We start from the raw sequence: 15391 nt of genomic DNA on the forward strand, positions 1-15391 counted from the left end.
ATACATATTTAAATTATTTACAACATGATATGGGTCCATTTTACAACCTAAGAGTTCACCAAGTCTAACCCTGTACCACAGTAGGGAATTCATTCCACCAGCAATAACTGTTCAACTTCGAAGAGCTTTGCCAATGAACTAATATGCTTTTCAAACTTTAGAACATAAACTAAAAAGAGGAAATTGTATTTAACACTTGTCATATTATTAGACCCTTGTATATATGCAGTCTCAATTTCATGGGGGTATGGAGAGAGCAATCTCAAGTGCTTCCAGCAATACCAAGCCAGATGGTAAAATTAGGAATCTTTCTCAAGAACCCACCTAGATTCCCAGTAGGGAATGCAAAAATTAATTCAGTCCAATTATGTATCAATTATTGGGGGTGTAACTCAATGGTAGAGTGCTTGTCTAGCATATACAAGGTCCTGGGGGGTTCATCCCCAGTACTGCCAAAAAGAAAAGAAAAAGTATATGTATATTTTGATTAATACAAATGGATCTCCAAACAAATTGCTTAGGGGAAATGAAAATCTTTTTTTTTTTTTTTTTTTGTTCCTCCATCATACCCAGGCATAGTATTCTATTGTGTTAGAATAACCAAGGCTACTGTGGGCACCTTCTATTCCAGGCAATTAATTGTACAATGTTCTTAACTCTGTTCCATTATGCTCAACACACCTTTTTGCCACTGCTGCCACACATACACACACCATAATTCAAAAAGAAAATACCTCTCACCCATTTGGGGAGCCAACATATTATAAGAGAACCAGAATAGCAAGGGCTTTCTAGTGGGTGTACTGAAACAATTCTTTACACTAGGCCACAGGAGCCTTATAAATAACAGGGAAATTGAAACTAACTTTAACTACCCTTTCTCTACCTTTGCACCCAGGCTCGTTCTTCTGAGTGCACATTTCTTCTCAGGCAATACTGTGGCCTTGTAAACATGGTTTCTGACCCCAACACTCACATCACTTGTCTGAACCTGTTGAGTTCACAACACCTTTCTTGTGTTCTAAAACCTGTCATGATAAAGTGGTTCAAATTGTAAACCCTGGCTCACTGACTTGTTCTTTGACCCCCAACCTACGGACAGGGTTCCTTAAGCCTTCTATTTAAACTTTCTACTGAAGAGAAAAGAATTTCGCAATTATGACCATGTTTACAGAAGAGAAAACTAACATTCAAATGTCTCTTCCACAATTGGTACTGTGCTATGTACTTTCTTATTCAAAACCAGCCAAAGGCCATAGATACAAATATTGCTCTCATGTATACTATCACTATCTTCATATTTAAGAAAATAAAACAATACTAGATACTGTATAATGTTAGTAAAGAAGATTCTTTGAAAATGTTCCCTTAACAGAATTGCTTTTCCTGTTGTAATTGCGTAAAGAGTAGTGCACTGCTGTGCCAAGAAATCTGGTTTATAACATCTAATTAACTATTATCTCATCTTATAAATTCTGTTTTACCAAAACCGGAACGACTGTTCCGTATGCTTTTATATTATTTAAATCAAATTCTAAAATTTACAAAAGAACTCCCTTTGTATCTTCAGAATTAAAAGAATATTTGTATGTTCTATGGAGATTTAACAGCTTAATAAAAACATATCATTCTAGACATAATAGTTGCCTCTGGGGAAGGTTCCAAAGGCTTTTCAATGTACAGCTTTTTGAACCATTTTAAATTTTTACCATGTGTATACATTATATATCCTAAAGTGACATTCAGTCACTAATTTACAGAAAATACAAAGTACATAAAAATATGATGCACTACACCACAGGAATGTAATCATTAAAATCCAAACTCTGAGAAACACTGAAAGACAAATAAAGCCTGGTTCTTTTTTTTTTTTTAACATAACAGCAGAATGCATTTCGTTTCATTGCACACAAATGGAGCACAACTTTTCATTTCTCTGGTTGTCCACAATGCAGAGTCTCACCATTTGTGCAATCACACACGTACCTAGAGTAACGATGTCCGTCTCATTCCACCATCTTACCTACCCCTCATGCCCCTTTCCCTTTCCCCTCCCCTTTGCCCAATCCAAAATTCTTCCATTCTTCTCAGGCTCCCTCCTCCCAAGCCTGGTTCTTTAAATAAAACAAAAACTGCAGGGGAAAGAAAAAAAAGAAGTAGTTAAGTGGAACTCTATAGACTAAAAGGTACTTAAAGATCATTACCAACCAACTGCAAGGTAGAGACCTTATTATACTGATCTGGATTCAAATCACCAAAAACAATGACATCTGAAACAACTGGAAATTAGAACACTGGATAGTTGATAATATGAAGGAATGGAGGGGTGATTAATAGTATCATGACTGTGTCCATATATACATATATATATATATATATATATATATATATATATATATATATATATATATAAAGGTATGTTTTAAAAAATCCTTTATCTTGTCTCCAAATGATATAGTATCTGCTCTGAGATTCCCTTGAAAATACACAGGAGAGGGAAATGTGAGGGGAACAGATGAAAGAAAACTGGGCATAAGTTGGTAATTTCTCCTCCCCACATAATGTGGTGGTTTGACGATTGTTGTTAAGATTAGTGATAGGTAGAAGAGTTTATTACATGGATTCCATGTACTTTTTAGTTAATATTTTCCATAACATATTATGCATTTGTAAAATACAAATATTTGTAATATACATAAAGTGGTCATTTAAAAATTATACTACAAACTTGAATATATCAGGGTTTTAGGTAACAAAGGAATTTGATGATACTAAAAACAATCAGCCATCAGATCAATCTATTAGGTTTGTTAGGTGGTTTAATGGCATTGTGCTTATGGGGGGATTTTTTAAGAACATATTAATGACATGATAATTGGAATTTGCTTTGTAATTTTTTTTTTAAAACATGAAGACATGGAACAAACCAGTAAGGCAAAGGTTGGTGCCAGTTAAAATTAACTTGTGGGGCTGGGGTTGTAGCTCAGTGGTAGAGAGCTTACCTAGCACATGTGAAATACTGGGTTTGATCCTCAGCACCATATAAAAATAAATAATATAAAGGCATTGTGTCCAACTACAACTACAAAACATTTTTTAAAATGCAGGGGGAAAAAAAGATAATTTACACACACACACACACACACAAAAAAAACGTAAGTGGTAAATACAGAGGAGCTCCCTATTTTGCTTATGCTTCCATTTTTTAATGAAGTTTGTATGTTTACAATGTCAGGATCAAACCTTGCGCATGCCAAGCAAGCACTCTACCACCAAGCTACTGGCAGTGTTTAATTTTTTTAAAGGGATGACCAGTAACAATAAAAGACTTCAAGGATTCTTCTATGTAAGAGTGGGGAAAAGAGAAATAATCTAAACTGAAATCCCTGGGATCAAATAGGGTCAGGTGGGGGTAAGGAGCTGATATGAACAACTGCATAAGATTTTTTTTTCTTTTTTATACTGTGAATTGAACACACTTCGTCATACATCCGCAATTCTTTTTACTTTTAATTTTAAGACAGGGTCTTGCTAAGATGCTCAGGGTCTCCTTATAGTGCTGAGGCTGGCTGGAACTTGCAATCATCCTGCCTCAGCCTCCTGAGTTGCTGGGATTACAGACGTGCACCACCACACAAAGTTACATAAGACTTTTAATCATTTAACTCCGAGTTTTACAAATAGTGTCAGGTATGGTAAGAAAAGTTTCATCACAATAGAAATAAACTCAAAGCAAAAAAAGCCTGTTTTGAGAAGGGAATTATTTCCTCTGGCCAGTCTTCTCCCAGACATCAATTTATACAGAAACTTTAAACATTCCTGAAATCCAAGAAGTAGACTGTCAGTGTGTGTTCTGTATGGGAATAAAGCTTTCCTGGCATCCTGAGCACATATGATTCTAATTGTACACAGAGTTTCTGGGCAAGAAGATAGTATTTTTTCATTCCCAGTTTTCTGGCTGTGCTCCAAGATTCTACACACGCCACTACTGGGGATTGAACCTAGGGGTCTCTACCACAAACCTATATCCCGGCCCCAATTTATTTTAAGTCAGGGTCTGGCTAAGATGCTGAAACTGGCCTTAAACTTGTGATCCTCTTGCTTCAGCCTCCCCAGTTGCTAGGATTATAAACATGATTAAACTATCTTTAGTATGATCCTTTCTCTGGGAACAAGTAGAGAGTTTTATAAATCCTTTTATAACAACATTTGCATATACATATAGCTCCACATTTCAATGATTCATATAAAATATTAAGTATTCTTTGAGGTTCTAAAGACAAATACAATCTAAAATTTCCAAATCCTACCAGAATTTCTGCTATAGGCTCACCATTAAATCCTAACTCACCCAACTGTTACTAGTAGAGAGAAAAGGCAAATTAATATCTTATGAGAGCATACTAAACCCTTATAATAACCCTAATAGGTGGGCATTATTATTGTCCAAATATTATAGAAGAGAAAATTTGTTAGTAACTTAGCGCACTAACTGGTAAGTGGCAGAACCAAAAATGAACCCAAGCAGTCTGACTCCAACATCTGGCTCTATACTACTATCTGCTATACTACTCTTTTTTTATTTTTTTAACTTTTTAAAATAATATTTATTTTTTAGTTTTTTCGGCGGACACAACATCTTTGTTTGTATGTGGTGCTGAGGATCGAACCCGGGCCGCACGCATGCCAGGCAAGTGCACCTCCACTTGAGCCACATCCCCAGCCCTGCTATACTACTCTTTACCCTAAAACTTTTTTTTCTAATACACGGAAGATGACTTATATGAACATTTCTAGACAGGATAATTAACCTTCAAAATCTTAGTTATCTTTGAGATTTACATTTTGTTTACATTATTTAAAAATACAACTGGCTGGGCCTTCTTTAAAGAAATCAAACAGTTCTAAGAGAACTGACTCAGCTATTATAACATTAGCTCTATCTATCAGGAATAATACAGGCCCCTTCCTAATTGTTTACCCTAACAGAGTGTATCAGTTAATCGATTCTACCTAGGAAACAGACATTTAATTTGACTGGCTAAGTCAAAATCACCATCTATAAAAGAAAGAGATAGGAAATAAAAAGGAAAATGAGAGAAAGGAGGAAATAAAAATTATAAAACAGAACTTATTAAAATCTCCCTAAAAGGAAAATCAAGATGCTTAGAAACATCTGGGATAGCTCATCCAGAATAAAGACAAAATGCCATAAAAAAAGAAAAAATGAATAAGGGTCTCAGAAAATTTCTAAAGCAGTGTAAGGTTTACAGTTATTAAGACAAAAATATAAATACTCTATATTAATTAAATTATACATTTAAATTATTTTTTCTACTTTAGACCAAAAAAAAAAAAAAAGAGTCAAAAAAGTATCAAAAGGAAACACAGCATAAACTTGGGGGGGGGTCATCAGAATTTGCCAAACAGGATCCCCAAATGAACAACAACCCCTCCCCCCCAAAAAATTAACTAAAAGGAAGAAGTTTTAAAAGGAATATGAATTTCCAGAGCTAAAAGAGAAGCAGGTGCTCACTTTGGCAGCACATATACTAACACTGGAATGATACAGAGAAGATTAACATGGCCCCTGCACAAGGATGACACAAAAATCTGTGAAGCATTCATTTTTGAAAGCAGTATGGAGATTTATCAGAAAACTTTGAATGGAACCACCATTTGACCCAGTTATCCCACTCCTTGGTATATACCCAAAGGATTTATAATCAGCATACTATACTGGCATAGCCACATCAATATTTATAGTAGCTCAATTCACAATAGCCAAGCTATGGAACCATCGTAGGTGCCCTACAACAGATGAATTGATAAAGAAAATGGGTTACATATATATATACAAAGGAATATTACTCAGCAATAAAGAATGAAATTATGGCATTTGCCAGTAAATCGATGAAACTGGAGCTCATCATGCCAAGTGAAATAAGCCAATACCCAAACACCGAAGGCCAAATGTTCTGACATGTGGATGCTAACACAATAAAGGGGGGAGGAAAATAGAAGTTCATTGGATTAGACAAAGGGGAATGAAGGGAAGGGAGAAGAGGATGGGAATAAGAAAGACAGTAGAATGAATCACACATAATTTTCATATGTTCATACTGAACATGAATACATGACCAATGAAACTCCACATCATGTACAACCCCAAGAATGGGATCCAGAATAAGTTATACTCCATATACGTATAGTATATCAACATATACTATATACTCTACTATCATATATCTAAAAATAACAAAATAAATAACAATAGAGGAACAAGTTAATAGATATAAAAGTCTTCAGATTAATAGGGCCCACTGGGTACTCAGATGAAAAGAGACCAAAACACATCCCTGGGAAATTTCTAGTCCTAGCCACACTAACATAGCAGTTTAAGAATAGAAAGAAGGGGTTGGAGGTGTATGCAGTGGTAGAGTGTATTGCCTAGCATGAACAAGGCACTGGATTCAATCCCCAGCACTAAAAAACAAGAAAAAAACTTTTATTTACAGTATTTTCCTACACTAAAATTGGGTAGAAGAACCAAGAAAAGTACTTAAATAATGTTGATATCCTTACACATAATTTCCTGCAATTGCAGATTCTAATATATGCCCCTAATCAACCATTGTTTTAAAACTAGTTTTACATTGGAGATAACCAAGTATATTCTGATGCTCCTTAGAACAGAAATTTTTTATGGTAAATATTTTTATTTCTTGTAAATTTGCCCTATTATTAAAAAATAGACAAGTTGCTAATTTTCAAAAAACATTAAAAGACAGAATATGCTAATCAGAATATAAAATTGAAATTATTTTATGTGGAGGCAGAGGAAAACTATCCCCATTAATAAGGAAGTTTCTCCTAAAAATCCAAAATAGCAGAATCTACTCACTGTCTTCCTCTCTATTCCTCTATTAAAATTTCTACACAGCTATAGGATTGTAAATTTTGCCTTCCTGCTGAATCTAATATTTAGGCCCTAAGCAACTCAGTGAGACCCTGTCTCTAAATTAAATATAGCAAAGGGCTAGGGATGTGGCTCAGTGGTTAAGGGCCCCTGAGTCCAATCCCTGGTACCAAAAACTACATGTGTGTTTGTGTATATATACATTTTTATATACATTTTATGCATTTTTTAATATATTTACAATGTTAACTATTTTATAGCTTTCTCATGGTAACATTCTTTTCTACCTTTACTCATGAGACAAAATATTTTCTCAGCATCTATAAGGCGCTTGGAATAGAGAAGACAAATAGACAAAAGTTCTCAAGGATTAACATTCTGATAATGAGACACAATAAATAATAGTCATAATAAGTAAATGGTGTAGAATATATTTCAAGTGGTTAACTGCTAAGGGGTAAAACAGATTAACAAAACCTTTCCATTATCAACCCTCTACTTGTCCTCTAAATTATACTTCCTATAAAGCTATACAGTTGTAACTTGCCTTTCTGCTGAATGTAATATTTAAGGAAGGTGAGACATAAGGGAGGTTAGAAATACCAGAAAGAAAAGCAGTTGCAATTTTAAATAGGGTGGTCAGCACTGACCTCCTTGAGAAGATACTATATGAGGAAAGATTCTAAATAGGTCAGAAGATAGGTATGAAAATTCATCTAAGGGAATAACATTCTAAGCACAGGGAACAAACAATCAATACAAATAACAATGCAAACACTACCAAGCAAAAATATCAGTAATTGGTGGGACTACAAACTGGTGAAACCACTCTGGAAAGCAGTATGAAGATTCCTCAGAAAACTTGGAATGGATCCACCATTTGACCCAGTATATACCCAAAAGACTTAAAATCAGCATACTGTAGTGTCACCAATGTTAGTAGAAGCTCAATTCATAACTAACCTAGGTGCCCTTCAACAGATGAATGGATAATGAAAATGTGGTATATATACACAATGAATTATTACTCAGCTATAAAGAATGGAATTATGGCATTTGCCAGTAAATAGAATTGGAGACTATTATACTAAGTGAAATAAGCCAATCCTAAAAAAACCAAAGGCAAAATGCTCTAATGTATGATGCTAACACACAAAAAGGGGGAGGAGAATAGAAATTCATTAGATTAGACAAAGGGAAATGAAGGGAAGGGAAAGGAGATGTGAATAGAAAGACAGTAGAATGAACTGGACATAACTTTCCTGTTCATATATGAGTATACTCTGAATCATATTTGTAGATTAGATATTTATAATGAACCATTTTTTAAATTTTGGTCTTTACACTGTATGTAAAATAACTCCTTGCTTTTAGGAATACAAATATTCAGCAATGAAAAACAACATGCCTGCAACTTACAAATGGTTCAGAAAAAAGAAACTTTGTTATATACCTATAATTATATTTACTAGAAAGAGAGAAAGAAAAGAGATAAAGAGAAAGAGAAGAGATAAACATTTTATCAAAGTTGATAAAATGTTAACATTTGGGTTAACATTTCTCTGTACTTCAATATATTTAACTTTTATTAATCTAAAATTGTCAAAACACAATATTTCTGAAAGAAATATTTTTTATAACAATATTAACAAACAACAGTATACTCAATTAAATAAACCATATATGTGTACACAACCAGTGTAACTCCACATAGCGTAAAACTTCCCATAGCACAAGAATGGGAAGTTATACTCCCTGTATGTATAACATGTCAAAATACATTCTGTCATACATAACTAAAAAGAATAAATTTATTTAAAATACCAGCAACTGCTATTCATTTCTTATCAATATATCCCTCTTCCCCTGGAGGTCGGGAAAAAAAAAGTAGACATTTACAGAATTTGACCTCCAGATAGGAAGGATGATAACCTAGTGGAAGTATTTCCAAGTATCTCATCATAGGTCAAGAACTTTTAAGTTTCTTTACTACAGAAATGACACTTTCAAAAATACTAATGGCATATTAATATCTAACTCCTCTCCCACTGCGAAAGATCAAAACATTGGTACTAGAATTCTAATCATTTTTCCATCAATTTCCCAAAATCCAGTCCAATGAGAGAAGACGGAATTAATGCATATGCCCCATACAAGGTGCCATGCCATGTGCCATGGAAGCTAAGTAAGAGGTTTCTGTTCTCCAAGGCCTCCAAATATTGTTGTATAAGAAAAACACCTTTTTCTTTTTTTTGAAACAAGGTCTCACTAAGTTGCCCAAGTTGGTCTTAAACTCCTGGGCTCAAGCCCATCCTTCCATCTCAGCCACTTAAGTGTTGGAATTACAGCCCTTTTTTTTTCAAAAGGAAATATAGCTCATAATATTACATAGTATTAGCACAGAAAATTATTATGAGGACTGGGGGTGTGGCTCAGTGGTAGAGGGCTTGTCTAGCATGTGTTGAAGCCCTGGGTTCAATTCCCAGCACCAAAAAAAAAAAAAAAAAAAGTTGAAGAAACATTTCGACATGCTAAGGAATGTACATTAGAAAAAACAAGAGTATAAGAAGGAAAAAATGCTAAATTAGCCTTATGCCCTAAATTCTTGTTTTGTTTCATTTCTTGTGTTTTGATATGGGGTATCACTACGCTAGAAAGCCTCAAAATCTTGGGCCAAGTGTTACTTCCTGCTTCAGCTTCCCAAGTAGCTGGGATTAAGGTATACCAACATGCTCAACTTACTTTGCTTTTGAATTAAGATAACAATTCCTGCCAGGCATGGTGGATAGGCCTTAATCCCAGCAACTCTAGCTTCACAAGTTCAAAGCTAGCCTCAGCAAATTAGCCAGACCCTATCTCAAAAATAAATAGAAAGGGCTGGGAATGTGGTTCAGTGGTTAAGCACTCCTTGGTTTAATCTTCAGTACAAAAAGAAAAGGAAAAAAAGACAATTCTTTAAAAACATTACTCTTCTTGTCTTCCTGTCAGTTTACTGTGAAGTATTTGTAAGCAGGAGGTTTCTCTGTTTCCCTTAACCATCAATTTCCTCTTAGGAGTGATCTAAATAAAATGCAAACTCCTGACATTGCATTACTTGAGCTAACTGTGGAGTCCATGTTTTTAAGGAATTATCAGTACATTAGGGTAGAAGTATATTCTCTCTCTACCTATCAGGCAATGAAATTGACAATATAAAACACTGTCAACAAGAATTTGGAAAAAGTAGGTATAGTCTCAAACTACAAATACTCTAACCCAGTATTTTATTTCAGGAATTCATTCCACAAAATAACACAGAAACAAGGTTGTTCATTATAGCATTGTTTGTAATAGAAAAAAACAACACTGAAGACTGCATTTCCCAGCCTCCCTTTGAGATGTGGCTGTAACACTAAATAATAGCTAATGAAACATAACTGTAAGTGCTGTGAAATGGCAACTTCTAGAAATCTTCCTTTTAAAAGGCTGACATGTAACCTCTGCCCTTCTTCCATTCTGCTGCTTGGAAAGGGTACAGTAGCTGGAGATCCAGCTAGATCAGGACAATATTTGTTCTACAAAAGTATAGAAAGATCCCAGATAAGCAGGAAAGTGATAGTGAGAAAGGAGGACAGAATGGATCTCTCTATATATTGACTGTGCCATTTTTACATGGGTATGTATAGAAAATTGCCAAAACTCACTGAACCATCCATTTACTATATGTGCATTTTACTGGGCTCATTATGCCTCAATTTAAAGAGAGTGAGAAAAAGATCACAGCCAGAGTGCTATACCAACACTAATGCATGTTCCTATCTTTTACAGGAGAAACACTTTTCTGTTATTTAATAAGCCACTATTTATTTTAGGCTGTCTCACAGATACCCTCTTTATATAGCAATATGTAAATGTAATGACAAAAATCTATTAAGTAAAAAAAGGCAAGATAACAGTATGTAGAGCATGCTGCAATACATAGACACACACACACACACACACTTTTTTTTTTTTTTTAAGAGTAAGGACAAACAGTCAAGGATGAGGTCAAGACAAGGATGAGGACAAGAAATCCTCTGAGGATGAAGACAAGTCTTAGAGCCTCCTGGACTGAAGGCCCCAATCAGGCTTCCATGGCTATGGGCCACAGTGACACCAAACCCTCAACCATAAACACCCAGAGCACTCCATTGTCTGCTCTGTCAGTTACTGTCCACCCAGCCAGACCCTAATCTGAGCATAGGCCAGGACAGGCTAAATGCTTACAAGGAGATCTACTGACACTCTCAGGGGAGCCAACAGGAGAAATGGAAATAAAACATGTTGTCAGGAAAAAAAAAAAAAAAATTAAATGGAGACTAGAATATATACTGGAAGAATAATCAAGAAATCAATAACATCGTTGCTTCCAGAGAGTGGAAAAGCATGCCCAAAACATTGAAGGAAAAAAAAAAAGAGAGAGAGAGAGAACTTCGCACCTTATGCATTTGCTTTGTTTTTTTGATTTGGGGTTTTCTTTTACAGTGGTAGGGGTTGAACCCAGAGCTTCTTGCATGGTAGGTAAGCACTCTTACCACTGAACTACATACTCCCTCACCCCACTGCTGCCTTTAAAATTGTATAAATTGCCCAGAGTCGCCTTCAACTTTCATACTCCTGCCTCAGCCTTATGAATAGCTGGAATTACAGGTATTTACAACCACACCCTGCTACCTTTTGTGTTTTGAACCATGTAATAAACACATTACTTACCCCCAAAAAATATTCTTTAGACCATGATTTCAAGATGATCCCACACTCAGCTAATTACCAAGAATCACTAGCTATCATGAAAATGACAAAAAAATTAAGTGTTGAAAATTCAATATTTTTGAAGGAAAAGAGCAAGAAAAGGAACCAAAAGGAGAAGGAAGCATTGGGGCTGTTTTGCCACTGTAAATATATAATACATATTTAATTTATCATTATCTTCTCATAGTGAAGAAACAAAAGCAACTAATTAAAAAAAAAAAAGCCAACAAGCCTTTTCTCCAATCTGCTAAAGGAAGCATACAAAAGGTTCTTTCTTGGAGGAGCACAGATTCTAAAGAGTTAAAAATAGGAACATTTGTAAATCCTGTGAATCAGATTAGAGACTGAAACAAAGTGATTATCTGAAAAATGTATCATATTGACCTTCCCTTGTTTTCTTTAAAATATGTCTAAACTCTATTACCTTTTTCATGGCATAAACAAAATAGTTTACCTAAAATTTAACTAGACCATTCTTAACTACATCATTTAAATCAACCTATTTTTGTATAGCTATGACTGGCATATATAATTTTATATTCCATTTTCCTGTTCTTATTTCTATGTGATAATTACATTGTATAAAATAATCTTCCTTTACCTTAGAAATATCCATAAAATTTGCATTTTTCTTTTTTGTTGCCATTTTTGTCGGACTGAAGATTAACCCAAGGCCTCCTGCAAGCTAAGTACATGCTTTACCACAGAGCTACCACCACCAGCAAGCCCCATTTTCTGGCACGAATTCTAGAAATGACCGTCTCGATCAGACAGTGGAAACCTCTGGGCATCTTATTGATCCATTCCAATTACAAATAACCTCTTAAGCAATAAATACATACATTTAAACTCATAAAGGTGACATTTATCCTTTCTGACTAATTGTAGCATATATATCAAACTGCTGGGATGAGGATATATTTTGGTGGTAAGAGCCCTTGCTTAGCATGTATGAGGCCCTGAGTTGGATCCCTAGCAGAGCAAAACAAAACACATCAAAACAAAAAAATCATCAAATTGTTTCTAACAGGGTTCAAAAGTGTCAAACAAAATCCCCTTTAGTAGCCAACACTAGGAGTGTAGTTCAGTGGTAGAGAGCTTGCTTAATATGCTAGAAGTCCTGTCATGCTAGATGACAGGGAGGAAAAGAAAAAATAATTGATGTGTCAGTGTGGGTGTGGGTGTGTACACCTGGGATTGAACCCAAGGGTGCTTAACACTAAGCCACATCCCCAGCCCTTTTTATATTTTATTTTGAAACAGGATCTCCCTGACTTGCTTGGACCTCACCAAGTTGTTGGGGCTGGCTTTAAGCTTCCAATCCTCCTGCCTCAACCTCCTTAGCTTCTAGGATTACAGGACTGTGCCACACACCCAGCAAGGGGAAGAAAATTCTTAAACTTGGTGACCAGTGTGGAAATTTTGTTCAGGGCTTCTGGAATACTCCTAGACACAGACATAATCATCAGCCTTTTCAAAGTAAGTGTTCTTGAAGTAAAGAATACACTTTCTGATAGTGTTATTCTATAAAACAGTTTCAGCAACATAGAATAAAGGGATATTCAAATGTGGTAGGTTCAAAGTAGACATACATTAACATATAATGAACAGGGAAATAAAATTAAGCTTTGATCCTTTCATACAATAAAAATGGTAAATTTTTTAACAAAATCTGACTACACTGAGGTTTACTAATGAAGTGTTAACATGGTTTTCTCCTAAAAGAGACAAAAATTTAAGTTTACATCTGCCAAGAACATTAAATCGAATTTATATTGAATCTTCACTGTCACTTTAATGAACCAATAAGACTAACATCCAAGTAGAAACGTAGGAAGTTGCTCACTTAAAAAAAAAAAAAATCGGAAGGAAAAAAAGATTTTCTAATTTCTACTAAGTTATCGATTTGAAAAAGAAAAAATGGGCTAAGAATTGTTTGTGAAGGAGTAATTATTTAGCTTTACACCTCTTTGTTCTCTACATTTTAAAACATGACAATTAAATTTCAAGAAAGATAAGGCAAGGTAAAGATTTACAAAATAAAACAACTTCAGTTAAGAACTGAGGTGACTTTTTTTAGTAACTTATATAGCAAAACTCTACGTAACTGAAATCTTTCATAATACAGACTAAATGGCCAAATCAAATGAAGAAAATGTAAAATAATTCATCCTTTACATTCAAGAAATAAAACAGTAACCTGGCTTATCTTTTCACTGAAGCCAAGCACAGTGGTGCATGACTGTAATTCCACCGCTCAGGAGGAGGAGGATTGCAAGTTTGAGGCTAGCCTCAATAATTTAGCAAGACTCTCTCTCAAAAAATAAAGAGGGAAGGAATTATAGGTCAGTAGTAGAGCATCCCTGGGTTCGATTCCCAGTACTAAAAACAAACAAAAGAAAGCATTAAGTTTTACTTAAATTTCGAGACCACATTGTTAAAAATATAGTTTCTAAATATTTTATGCTGTATTTTACTATATAATAGTCACAGATTTTATGCCAAATATTTGGTTAAAAAATAAGGTACAACCATTGTATTTTTTAAAAACTGTGCCAGAATTACTTTAAAAATCACTTATTACTATCTTTGGTGTAAGATTAGAATGCATGGATACTTGTGAATATACGTTAAAACTGAATATTTTAAATCGACACACATATGGTCATAACAGTTTAGCAATCAGTTTTTCAGGGGGGGGGGCGCAGCTAGTTCACACATTAGTTGCTGATTTGTGCATTACAGTCAGAAAATTACACTTGAGAAAATTTATTGCGATTTAACAAAATTTAATTTCGCATCTGAAGATTCTGCGCTCTCACTGGTTTTGTTGTCTGGTGTGCTGTCCTTCGCACTACTCATTATTTTTTTTCCATTACTACTGCAGCACTCTAAACATATACCACATAAGTTGGTTTTCAGAAATATATTAATAAGGCATGAACACTAAGAATTCTAGGCTCCTGGTTCACAGTGTGCAGGAAAACAACTGTGTATCCATCCATGTGCCACTGGTGAATACACTCCTCCTCCTCTGTTTACCTTTTAAAGGTGTGACAAACAGAATTATATCATGCAACAATTACATGATAAAAGGTTACAAACCAATTTTCGGACCAAAAAAAAAGTGGTGCAACAATTACATAGTGTTGACAATTACGCAGTGAAATTCAGTACTGCGAATTTTAAGTGTAAAAATATTTTATATTATACAATCTTTAAAAATATATGTGTAACTAGAATATAAAATTGCATTTTAATTTGAGGAAAAGTTACAACCTCTTACCAGCTAATTTTAAAAAAATTGAACTCTTCAATAAAATTAATATTTTGACTTTAAAAAACAGTAATAAAAAATAAGTTTTTGGAGAGTGCTATTTGTCAAAGAAAATTAAGATTTATAAAAACTGTACTATGAAAAAAGTGACAAGTTAATGTACTCAGCATAATGTTGACATGAGCAAGAAACACACACTGTGCTTTTTCTAAGACATAAATTCCACAAATTCAAGCTAATTATTATCACACTAAATAAAATGTAGACAAAATGTTGAAAATAATGCTTCCTTAAGGTCAAAATCTCTCCTATCCTCTTTAGACTTATTTTCAAGATACATTCTGATTAGTTCTCTGTAATAGTACCCCAAAGGGCTAAAGTATCACTATGGAAGAGCTCTTCATCTAGGAAAGATGACAACTTTG

General features: G+C 34.5%; 1 protein-coding gene and 1 non-coding gene across 2 annotated transcripts in view; one reads left to right on the forward strand and one right to left on the reverse strand.

Moving 5' to 3' along the window:
• Fbxo34 (F-box protein 34) overlaps positions 1-15391 on the reverse strand; it is a 73675-nt gene that overhangs the window by 49258 nt on the left and 9026 nt on the right. The window lies entirely within an intron of this gene.
• Positions 5529-5632, forward strand: LOC114088300 (U6 spliceosomal RNA). Its single transcript, XR_003581962.1, has one exon. It is a non-coding gene; the product is annotated as a U6 spliceosomal RNA (small nuclear RNA).

The sequence above is a fragment of the Marmota flaviventris genome, chromosome 2 (assembly GCF_047511675.1).
Source record: "Marmota flaviventris isolate mMarFla1 chromosome 2, mMarFla1.hap1, whole genome shotgun sequence".
In the NCBI taxonomy this organism is placed as follows: domain Eukaryota; kingdom Metazoa; phylum Chordata; class Mammalia; order Rodentia; family Sciuridae; genus Marmota; species Marmota flaviventris.